Here is a 10300-nt window from a genome sequence, read left to right on the forward strand (position 1 = left end):
GGAGCAGGATGGCTGGGCCTCCAGCATGGACCACTCGGCTTTTGCAGGCTGGCAGTCTGGGTGATGGTTTCTCATGTGACCAGGCGGTGTGCCCTTGGGGGTCTGGGAGGGGAAGGGAGATGAGGGGCTGGTGGATGGCCCCTGCTGTGAGCTCAGGGCCATGTCACCTCAGCCCTGCTTAACTAGCTTGGAAATTAGGGACTTCTGTAGGTGGAGGGGAGAAAAGGGACCCTCCCTGGCACGGGCCTGACAGGCTGGGGACCCAAGGTGCAGTGCTGTGGACAAGTGTCCTGCCCAGGCAGTGCCCCTCCCCGCCACGTGTCGGCTCTGCTGCCAGCTCAACCAGGGAGGAGGACTCCCTCAGCCGGCCCTCTGACTTGGGACGGTTTGCCTGGATTGGGATAGTGGTGGCCTCGGCCATCACCAGGGCAGATGTGGCCAGCCCCACCCCTGGTTTGGTGGGAGAGACTGAGGGGGAGCAAGTACTATTTCTCAGTCTAGGTAGAGCGGTCAGGAGGGTGGGCTTGATGAGCCCCCAGACATCTGGGTCCCTGGGCAGAGCTGCTCCAAGGGGCAGGGGAGGGCCTGACTCCCCTTTGCTATTTTGGGGGACTTGCCAGCCCTCGGGACAGGGCTTAGGCACCTGGAGATGGGGAGGTACCAGGTGCTGTGAGAGGAGCCCTGGTTTTGGGTTGAGAAGGCTGCTCAGAAAGGCACATTCCTAGGGGCTGGGGCCCGTGCGGGGCTCGCAAGGAAGCCACATTCTTTGCTCTCAAACTTTTAATTTGGAAATAATGTCAAGTTTACAGAGAATCTGCAAGAAGAGAACAGAGGACACCTTTTACCTAGATTTGCTTGTTGGTAGTGTTTTGCCCCACTTCCTTGGTCATTTGCTTACTGCGTTTGTACGGATGTGTCATACACATGTGTGTTGTAGACAGGTGTGCCTGTTTTGTGTGTGTTGTGTGTGTGCATGTGTGCTGTATATGTGTGTGGAAGGTCGTGTGTATGTACATAGGTATGTATTGTATATGTGTGTGTGTGGGTATGTGTTGTGTGTATATGTCATATGTACGTGTAGGGTTGGGCTTGCCCAGTGGCTCAGGTGTAAAGAACTTAACCTGCAATGCAGGAGATGGGGGATTGATTCCTGGGTTGGGGAAGATCCCTGGAGGAGGGCATGGCAATCCACTCCAATATTCTTGCCTGGAGAATCCCCATGGACAGAGGAGCCTGGAGGGCTACAGTCCATGGGGTTGCAAAGAGTTGGACATGACCGAAGCGACTCAGCACATACATACACACGTAGGGTTGCGTGTGTGTTTATGGTGTATATGTGTGTGTGTAGGTATGTGTTGTATGTGTGGGCTGTGTGTGTGTATACAGGTAGACTGTGTTGTATATGTGTGTAGGTGTGTGATGCATGTATCTGTGTGTAGATATGTGCATTAGACACATGCATGTGTATGTATAGGTAGGTATTGCTGTATATGTGTGTTGCATGTGTGCACAGGTTGTGTGTGTGTTCTCGCCCTGTGGGAAGTCTGTGTGGAGCTCTCAGCAGATGCCCTCATGTGTTGGACTGCAGCACATCAGGTGTCAGTGAGTGGACACAGCTGGGCCCCGTTTGGTTGTCAACACAACAGTGTCCTTGGCAGCATCTCGGGGGAGGAGGGGGTGCTTCCTGGCCGGGCCTCCCCTCCCCCACCATTGCTGTGGATGATGACCTCCCACCCCACCCCCAACTCCTACCCCTCTGGCTCATCTCACAGACTTCGCCAGGTGGCTGGCCCCACAGTGGCCTCCTCTGGCAATTGCTGTCCCAGGGCCATGCGAAGGGAGGGCCCCCCGGTGGCAGAGGGAGGGACAAGGGTCCAGGGTGGGCCAGCAGGTGCTCAGCAGGGCCCATCCCACTGGAGGATGAACTGCAGTGTCCCCTTGCTCATGTGAGACTGGCCGCCAGCTCTGTGGGAGGCCCATCATCCAAGGGGTCCTGAGTGATGACTGCCCTCGGTGCCCCACCATGGTAGCAGGCTGGGCAGCCTCTCACCGCCCACACCCACTGTGAAGACAGCTGCAACAAAGGTTCCAATGTGACCCTGGTAGATGAGGCCCCGTGCTTCATGCCTGAGCCCTGGGTCAGTCCCACCAGAAGTACAGTTTTCCAGGGAGGGGCCAGGGCCTGTGGCTCACCCATTTTTGCTGAATGGCACCCTTTGCCTTGGTCACCTCCCCCAGTGACATCCGGGCTCCTTCCTACCCAAGTGCACGCCTAGTGCAGACATCTGAATGATGTCACCCTGTGGAGTGGACATGTCCCTTCATGCAGGTCCCCAGGGCCTCCCACTGTCCCCAAGCCTTGCAGTCACTGGAACCTGGAATTCAGCCAGCCTCTGGAGCTCTGGTCACTAGCCTCCTTCAAAGCTTGTTGACACAGTACCTACCCCTGGGGCCCCCAAGGGCCACAGAGCACATCTGGATGGTAAGCAGATGGCGGAATGCTGGTTGGGTGGACAGGAAGAGCCAGGGGTGGGGCCCAGCCACAGGGGGACTTCCTAGTGCTCCAGATCCCAGCTGCACAAGAGGTGGGGGTGCTGGTGATGGAGTTGGGGGTGCTGGAAGTGGGTGGTGGGGTGTAAATGCAGGTGCTGCCAGAAAACACTCGGCTCTGTCTGGCCTTCCTGGGACAGTCCCCACCGGTGCCTTACTCCTGGGCAGTTGGGGGCAGCAAAGCTCAGGGCTGGGCCCATCCAACCCCCTCCCCCTGCCCAAGGCTGGGGGTCCCAGGAGGGGATGGCCTTGAGCTGGCTTTACTCTCGCCTCCAGCCACAGCTTTTCTGCCACAGACTGTGGAAGGGCGTGGCCTGGTGGCACCAGGATGGGGTTGGGGCCTGGCTGAAAAGGAAGGTAGACAGACCCCAGCAGTCCTGGACAGGTCCTGATCTGACCTCTCTGGCTTCCAGTGAGGGATCCTAGGGTTGGCCAGCTTAGCTTCAGGAGATGGAGGGAATAAAGAAATGACTGCAAACAGCACCTGGGCCCTGGGATACCTGCCCCTGGGGCGGTCGGGTCAGAGCTGAGGCCTGAGGGCCATCTAGTGGGTGGGGAGGGCGGAAGGGCTTTCCATTTAGAGCACCTAGGAGTACACAAGGCCCTGCTTCTTTCCAACCCTCAAGCTGCCCTCTGTGCTCTGTACACACATACACCTGTGTGCACACATGTGCACACCACCAGACATACGGACATGGATATGTGCATGAGCAAATACCTGTGCCCGATTGTGGCACACACGTAACCCATTACAAACACACCCACCCACACAGACATGAACACATACAAATCCACACCCCTGCACAAGCACATGGGCCCTGGCCACACCGACGGCTAGTTGTAAGGTGACAGTGGTTCAAGATGGGCAAGGGTGCCTTGTCAGGAATCCTGCCTGACCCTCCAGCTGGTCAGGTGGTCTGTGTGAGGGGAAGTGGGGCTTACCTGGGAATGGGCCTTCCGTGGACTCTGGGACATCATCTGTGACCTTTGGACAGGCAAGCTCTGAGAGGGATAGCCCCTGTGTGTTCTAAACCAGGAGGCAGGCTGTGTGCCCGCAGTGGGGTCTGTACTTCTCTGGGAGTGATGTGGTTGGGAAGATGCGATCTGGGTGCCAGGACAGGGGTCTTTCCTGACATTTTGAAGGATGGTGGGGAAAGGACATTGGAGACTGTCCAAGGGCCAGCTGAGCCTGGGGCTGCCTGGGCAGTGAAGGTGGCGGCCTCCATGGCCTGGTGAGAGCTGTCCTGTGTGGGGTCAGGGACCCGAGCGTCACACCCAGCGGCCTGTCTCTGAGAGCCCCATATGGCACCACTCAACTCTCAGCTTGTTGACTCACCCTGTCACCGCCTCTCCTGTGTCCTCAGCATGCGGCCACTCTCCTAGGAGCACGTGGGTCTTTCAGGTGCTATGAGTGGCCATGGGTGACCTCTGGGTAGCCACAGTTCCCATGGGTCTGCATCTTCATTCCACTCATCCACCCCCGCTGCTTCAAAGGATGGAAAGCAGGACAAGCAAGAGGGTGTTTGAACGACCTCATCCTGTGAGGGCCCTGATGGTGATGGTGCTGCCATTGCTGATATTGAAGGTGATGATGGTGGAGATGACGGTGGTGGTGATTGTTGTGGTGATGGTGACGATTTACTGAGTGAACGTGTCTGAGCTCACCCTCCAGCCACAGATGAGTAAATCAAGGTGCAGAGAGGTTAAAGAGTTCGGTGAGGCCTGAGACTGGTCGTGGCCGATGACTGAGGGTCTGACTTCCTGCCTGCTGTTATCAAGAGGCTCCTGCTCTGTCTGTTGCAGACTCAGCTCCTGTCAGGTTCCCTCTCTACCCATCAGGGTCCCGTCCCAGACCTTGGCGGCACTTGTGGCCTGGTCCCCCACAGCGGACTCGGAAATGTTTGTTGAATGAAGGAAAGCGTCTAGGTGCGCCCCTCGGCTCTCACACGCTGCCGCAGAGTCCTGCAGCGTCCCAGAGGCGCCCTCATGTGGTAAGTCCCAGAATCTGCAAGGGGCTGGGCCCAGACCATGTGTGGGCTGGGCACAGACCGCGTGTGTGTGTGTGTGTGTGTGTGTGTGTGTGTGTGTGTGTGTGTGTGTGTGTGTGTGTGTGTGTGTTTTGTGGAGCAGCCTGTCCTGACCTACAGAGACAATACTCACTGAGGAGAGCTGGCCCTCTGTGCTTTCTGAGCTGTGACAGGGCACAGCCTGGGGCTGGGAGTGTCCCAAGCCTGGTCTTGTTGGTCATCATTCCTGTGGGGTGCACATTGCTCACAGAGCTGGTCTTCCCCAGGGCAGGTCACAGGTCTTGGTCCCAGCTTGCGGCGCTCAGCAGGAGGGTCCAGGGTGGTCCAACCCCAGGACAGCCCAAGTGCCCTCCTTGAGTATCTGGGGCTTCTGATGAGGCTGGGCTCCAAGGCCAGAGTGCTGTCCCACACTGGGTGGTGACCCTGGGGTGGGGAGTCAGGTGGCCCACGGGCAATTGGGGGCAGCCTGAAAGGACCTGCTGGACAAGGCTGAGGACCCGAGGCAGGGCCTGGAACCCTGTTATTGTTCGGGGAGGCTGTGTGTTTCCATCTTCCCCTGGCCCTGGGGCTCAGCTGTCATCACCCCCACCAGAGTGTCTTCAGAGCGGCTTCTCAGGGGGCCTTGCCCCGGTCACTTCTGGCCCCCATCCTCCAGCACAGTGGGCCTTGCCCTAGTCACTTCTGGCTCAAGCTCCCTGGTGGTGAGTGTTGAGGCACTGGCCCACCAGCTAGGGCAGGGAGTGGACCTGGGGAGGGCAGATACGTGTCGGTCTCTGTGTCCATTCTCGTCTAGGCTGCTGATGTCCACCAGGGAGCCAGGCAAGTCCCTATGTGGAGGTGGAGATAGCTGCAGGAATGTCAGTGGGACAAGGGGTGTATGGCCATGCCCCCACCCCCAAAATAACATGCCCCCAGCTCAGCCAAGGGGTCAGCCGAGCCTTGGTTTCCCCAGGGCTCCCTCTGTCGTCCACCCCAGGAGATGCACTGGTCTTGTTCTCTGTGCTAAGAACAGGGACGTGAAGCTGAGGAGGGAGGGATGTGCTGAGTGCAGGGCCTGCCTGAGTGTGGGGGCCCTGATTCTGTGATCTCTGCTTTGCAGCCCTGTGGGGGTGTGGAGGGGATGTGGTGGGGTGTGTGTGTATGAGAAGACCCCACCACCTCTCAGTCCCTCTGGAATGGGGGCCCCACACAGCGGCAGACCCTGCCCCCTCCCCTCTCCCTGCTGGCAAGCCCAGGGAACAGCCCTGCACCACTCCTGCTTCTCGACTGTCACTCATTGCTCTGCACCCCACCTGGCTGCCGGAAGCCCAGGGGTGAAGGCTGGGCTGCCGATGAGCTGTGCTCTCAGGGTCCCTGCCAGGCCAGGAGATGACCAGGTAGACAGGTCGGAGAGCTGGGTTCCTGATCTCTGCCTTGGCAGAGGATTGCTGGGTACCTGGACCTGAGGGCACCCTGCCCTGGAGGCAGGGTCAGAACAGGGCAGAACATGTAGGGAGCATGTAGGAGGTGACTGTCTGGCCTGGGCTGACTGCTGCTTGGCCTCGCATCAGAGTGGGCTATGCTGGAATGCCTGGGGGCGGGGGGTGCCCCAGGGGTGTCTGGAGGCTGCTGTGGACAGGCAGCATCAGACTTGGTGTTTATTAGGTTTCATTCAAAGCAGAAAAGCCCTTTCCACAGGGCTGGATCCTTGGGCAGACCCATCATGGGGTAGAGGGGGTCCCTGGCCATCTGCTAGAGCGTGTCCTGGCCTGGACCCAGGCTGGTACCAGCCCCAGTGCAGGCATGTTTTGAGTACTCAAACAAGCTTGTGGTCCCCAGGGTGACTCCTTGGACCTCTGCAGGGAGTGTCCTGTGGGCCAGGCACTGGCCAGGAGCTCGGGGGCCCAGTTCTTCCCCAAGAGTGGGGTCAGGGGTCCATGTGCAGGTGTGTGGGCAGGGAGGCTGAACACAGACCCGCAGGGCTCTGTGGGGTGCAGGGCGCAGGCCTGGCTCTGTCCTGCAGCACGTGGCCCTCCCCGCACTGCGGCTGTCACGCAGCAGTAGCCCGGCCCGGCACCACCAGCCCAGCAGAGGTCCTGAGAACCCCTAGCACCACGGACCTGCTGGGGGTTTGGAGCTTAGGCATACTGTGACCTCAGACCTCCTTTAGGGGAGGGTTCTAGGGGGGCAGAGCCCCAAGCTTCTTCCTGAGGCCTCCCACTGGATCCTGGCCAGCCTGAGGAATATGCTGAGGTGTCCCCCACACCTGGCGAACCACTTGGAAGGTCCATTCTGGTCAGGAGCCACGGCCCCAGGAAGGGAAGTAAACAAGCAGAGAGCCCAGCCGATACCCGCTCCAGACAGCCAGGGACGTGGGGCTGCTCCCTCAGGAAGAAGGTGCAAGCTGTCCCCTGATACAGCCACAAGAGAAAGCTCAGACAGGACAAGGCCCCCGCCTCCTTCCACACCTAGCGGGGACACCCAGACCTAGGGCTACCCTGAGGCCCCTGCTGGGCTCCTCCTTCCCCCTTGACCAGAGGCCCTTGGGGATGCTGTGTGTGCACCCCTCACAGAGGAGGGAAGAAGGGACCAGCCGTGCTGCGCCACTGTCGGTCTGCGGTTCTCTTGGCCTTTCCTGTCCTCCAGGGGGCAGGAGATCAGAGGACCCTGTCCTAGGGCTCTGTAGTGACCCTGATGTGGTGCTGTGGGGCAGATGGAGGCCCCTGGCTCCTGCTCCCATGTCTCAGGGCTGGGCTGGAGGGCTGAGCTGCAGGGGAGGCATGTACCCTTGTTCTGCAGCTGCAGGGGGGGGGGGGTGGTTCCGCATGGAGGGCCCACAGCTGGAAACCCAAGTTGTTCCTTGTGTGCTGATTTTCTGCTCCCGGCCTGGAGTCTGGGGGCTGGGAGAAATGAGGGAGACCAGGGCTCCTGACCAGGCTTGGAGCCTGGCTGGAGGGGAGCATCCTCACCCGGTTAAGAGGAAACAAGCAGCCGCAGAGCCAGGCCTGGGGGCTCACCGGAGGGGAAACGGGGCACACGGGCCTGGCCGGAGAGGACCGTCTGCCCCAGGGGTGACCCAAGATGCTGTCAGGATGGGGGCGCCTGGGGTTGAGAGGGGCACAGGAGCCCAAGGCGCGCGCAGGCTAGGGTGCCAGCAGGTGGCGCTGGCTCCGAAGACAGAAAAAAAATGCCTGCAGCAAACCTGAGTGGGTGTCACTGCGGCTGCAGATGGTGGGGGAGGGGTCTCTTCTCCCCGGGGCTGCGGAGCCTCACGTGCCTCGGTCCCGCACAGTCCAGAGGTTTGGGGCGCCATGCGGTCAGGCACATCCATCTCCCTCCTTTCGACCCTGGCTGGCCCTGGGTGTAAACTGCCGTCCCTCCTCATTTTGACCCATGTCCTTGAGGTGTGGAAGCCGTTCCAGGAGCTCAGAAAGGGCCACCCCCACCCCGTGGCCCAGTGGACTGAGGAAGGACAGACTTTGCAGTGACCTCAGGCCCTATCTCACCCCTTCCGTCGTAGCCATGGCAACTGCCCAGCGCGCCGCGGTTGGGGCGAGTGGCCCTCGGGACACTGTTGGCCCCGCGCCCGTGGCGCTCCTGTCCCGCGGGGCCACCCGCCGCCAGCACCGCGGACAGCGCTCCGACCAGCCCGCGGGGTGGCCCTGACCTCCCCAAACCCAGCCCGCGCGGCCGCCGACTCCTCACCGCTCTCAGTCCCCCACCGCCGCTGCCGCCAGCGCCCACCCCCCACTCTGCCGCCCCCCGCGGACCCTCCCTTTGTTTCCCGATTCTCGCTGCCCTCTGGACGCTCTGTTCTGCGGGTACACGTGGCCGCAGCCTCGTCTGGGCCGCAGGCTTCCCCCTCGGCCGCCCCCACCCGCCCCGCAACGCCCGCGGCGTGCGGGTCCCTTTGTGTCCCGCGGCCAGGTCCCCGGCCCGGCAGCTGGGCCGCCCTCTGGGAGGGCGCATTGTTCGCCGGATTTGTCCGCGGCGCGAGGGGCCGCCGGGGGCCGGGCTAGCCTTCCTCCCGCGGGAGGGGCACCGCGCCGGCCCGGCTCGCGGGCCATTTCCATGAGAAAGGAGCGGCGGAGGCGCCTCTCTTGGCATTCACCGCGTGCCTTAATTGTATAGACATTAAATCAAGGTCCGCTGTGAACACGCAGAGGGGCCCTCAGGGCTGCAGCGGGCGGCGAGCGGCCCGGCCCGGGTCGGGGCAGCGGCTCCGGTTCGCGGTGGGTCCTTGCCCGAAGGGCGCGAACGCTCCGGCGTCTTCGCCGCGGGGCGCGCGGGGCGGGGGCGCTGCGCTACGCCGACTGTGCCTCCTCGGACTCCAGCCTGGATCCGCCCCCAACTCCGAAGAGCCCACTCTTCTTCCCCTTCCGCAGCAGGGAGGGGGCCCAAGCAAGCCCTTCGGGCGTCCCCGGAACCTGGCACCCCGCGGAATCGCGGGCAAGGAGGCGCTGGAGGCGACAGGGTGAGCGAGCGAGTGCGCGCCCGGCCGCCTGGCGCGGGCCGCCGAGGGGTGCGGTGCCCGCTCCGGCAAAGCGGTGCGAGCTTCTCCGCAGCGACCTCCCCCGCAGAGCCCCCACCCGGCACGACCAGCGAGCGCGTTACGAAAGCGGCTAAAAGAAAATCTCGATGCTCAGAAAGGAAAGCCAGTCTCTTTTTACAGCCCAGCGAGCTCACCCTCCCCACGCGCCGGTACCCGCGAGACGCTCGAGCCATTGGTGGAGAGAAAGCCGGGAAGACACGGAGAAGGCGCTCGCGGGACTTGTCCCGGCCCGGCCCCGAGCGCAGTTACCCGTCCAAGGCGGGAGCTGCAGCCGCCTCCTGTCGCTCCTCGGCCTCCGCCGCCTCCGCCTCCTCCTCGGGCCCCGCGCGCCTCGCGGGCCCCGGACGCGGCTGCCCGGGGCGGAGAGCGCGGGGACGCCGCAAAAGGAGCCGAGGAAGTCCCTGAGCTCCACGGGCCCGCTGGGAGCCGACCGTCAACGGGCTCAGCGCGGCGGGCGCCCAGCTCCTGCTCACCCGGGCCGGCCCAGGAGCGACTGTCCCACGCCCGCCGCCGCCGCAGCTGCCCCCGCGCGTATCCGTGCTCGGCTCGGGCACTGGGCGATTATCACTGGGGCGCGCGGTGACGTCACCCGGACACCGGCTCCGTCGCCGCCTCCCCGAGGTGTCCTTGAGAACTGCGGGGCACGCGCGCCGCGCACACGCGCATACACGCACTGCGCGCCCGGTGCCTCCCGCGCACACTCGCCGTGTCGAGCTCCGCGCGCTCTTCCGTTAACACGGACGCCGCCCTCGAGCGCCCTCGACCGTCCCCGGCGCCCCGCGGCCGCACGTCTACCCACGGGAACGTGTCTCTCTCATCCCACACACACCAGGACCCTCCCGTGCCCCTCCCGCACCCACGCGAACGCTCCTCCTGAAGCCCCGCGGCCGCAGCCCCTCTGAGTGCACGTTGACAACCAGCAACCACGCCTCGGCTGCACACGGCTTGGTCTCACACGCAGACGCACCTCCGCACGGCCTGCGCCGCAGGTTCGCGCTTCCAGTTTTCCCCCCATAAGGCGCACATCGTCACTACCCACAGCGCCTGCAGCCCCCACAGGAAAGGAAGGCTCGGGAGCCCAGAGCTCGGAGCGGCCCACTGGGTAGTTATCTGGAGGAGGGAGATAGACAGACACCCCATCAAAGATCACTCTCCTTGCTGTGTCTGTGGGGTGGGGTGTTCTCGTCCGGGG

Source organism: Bos mutus, chromosome 13 (assembly GCF_027580195.1).
Source record: "Bos mutus isolate GX-2022 chromosome 13, NWIPB_WYAK_1.1, whole genome shotgun sequence".
NCBI classification, from domain to species: Eukaryota; Metazoa; Chordata; class Mammalia; order Artiodactyla; family Bovidae; genus Bos; species Bos mutus.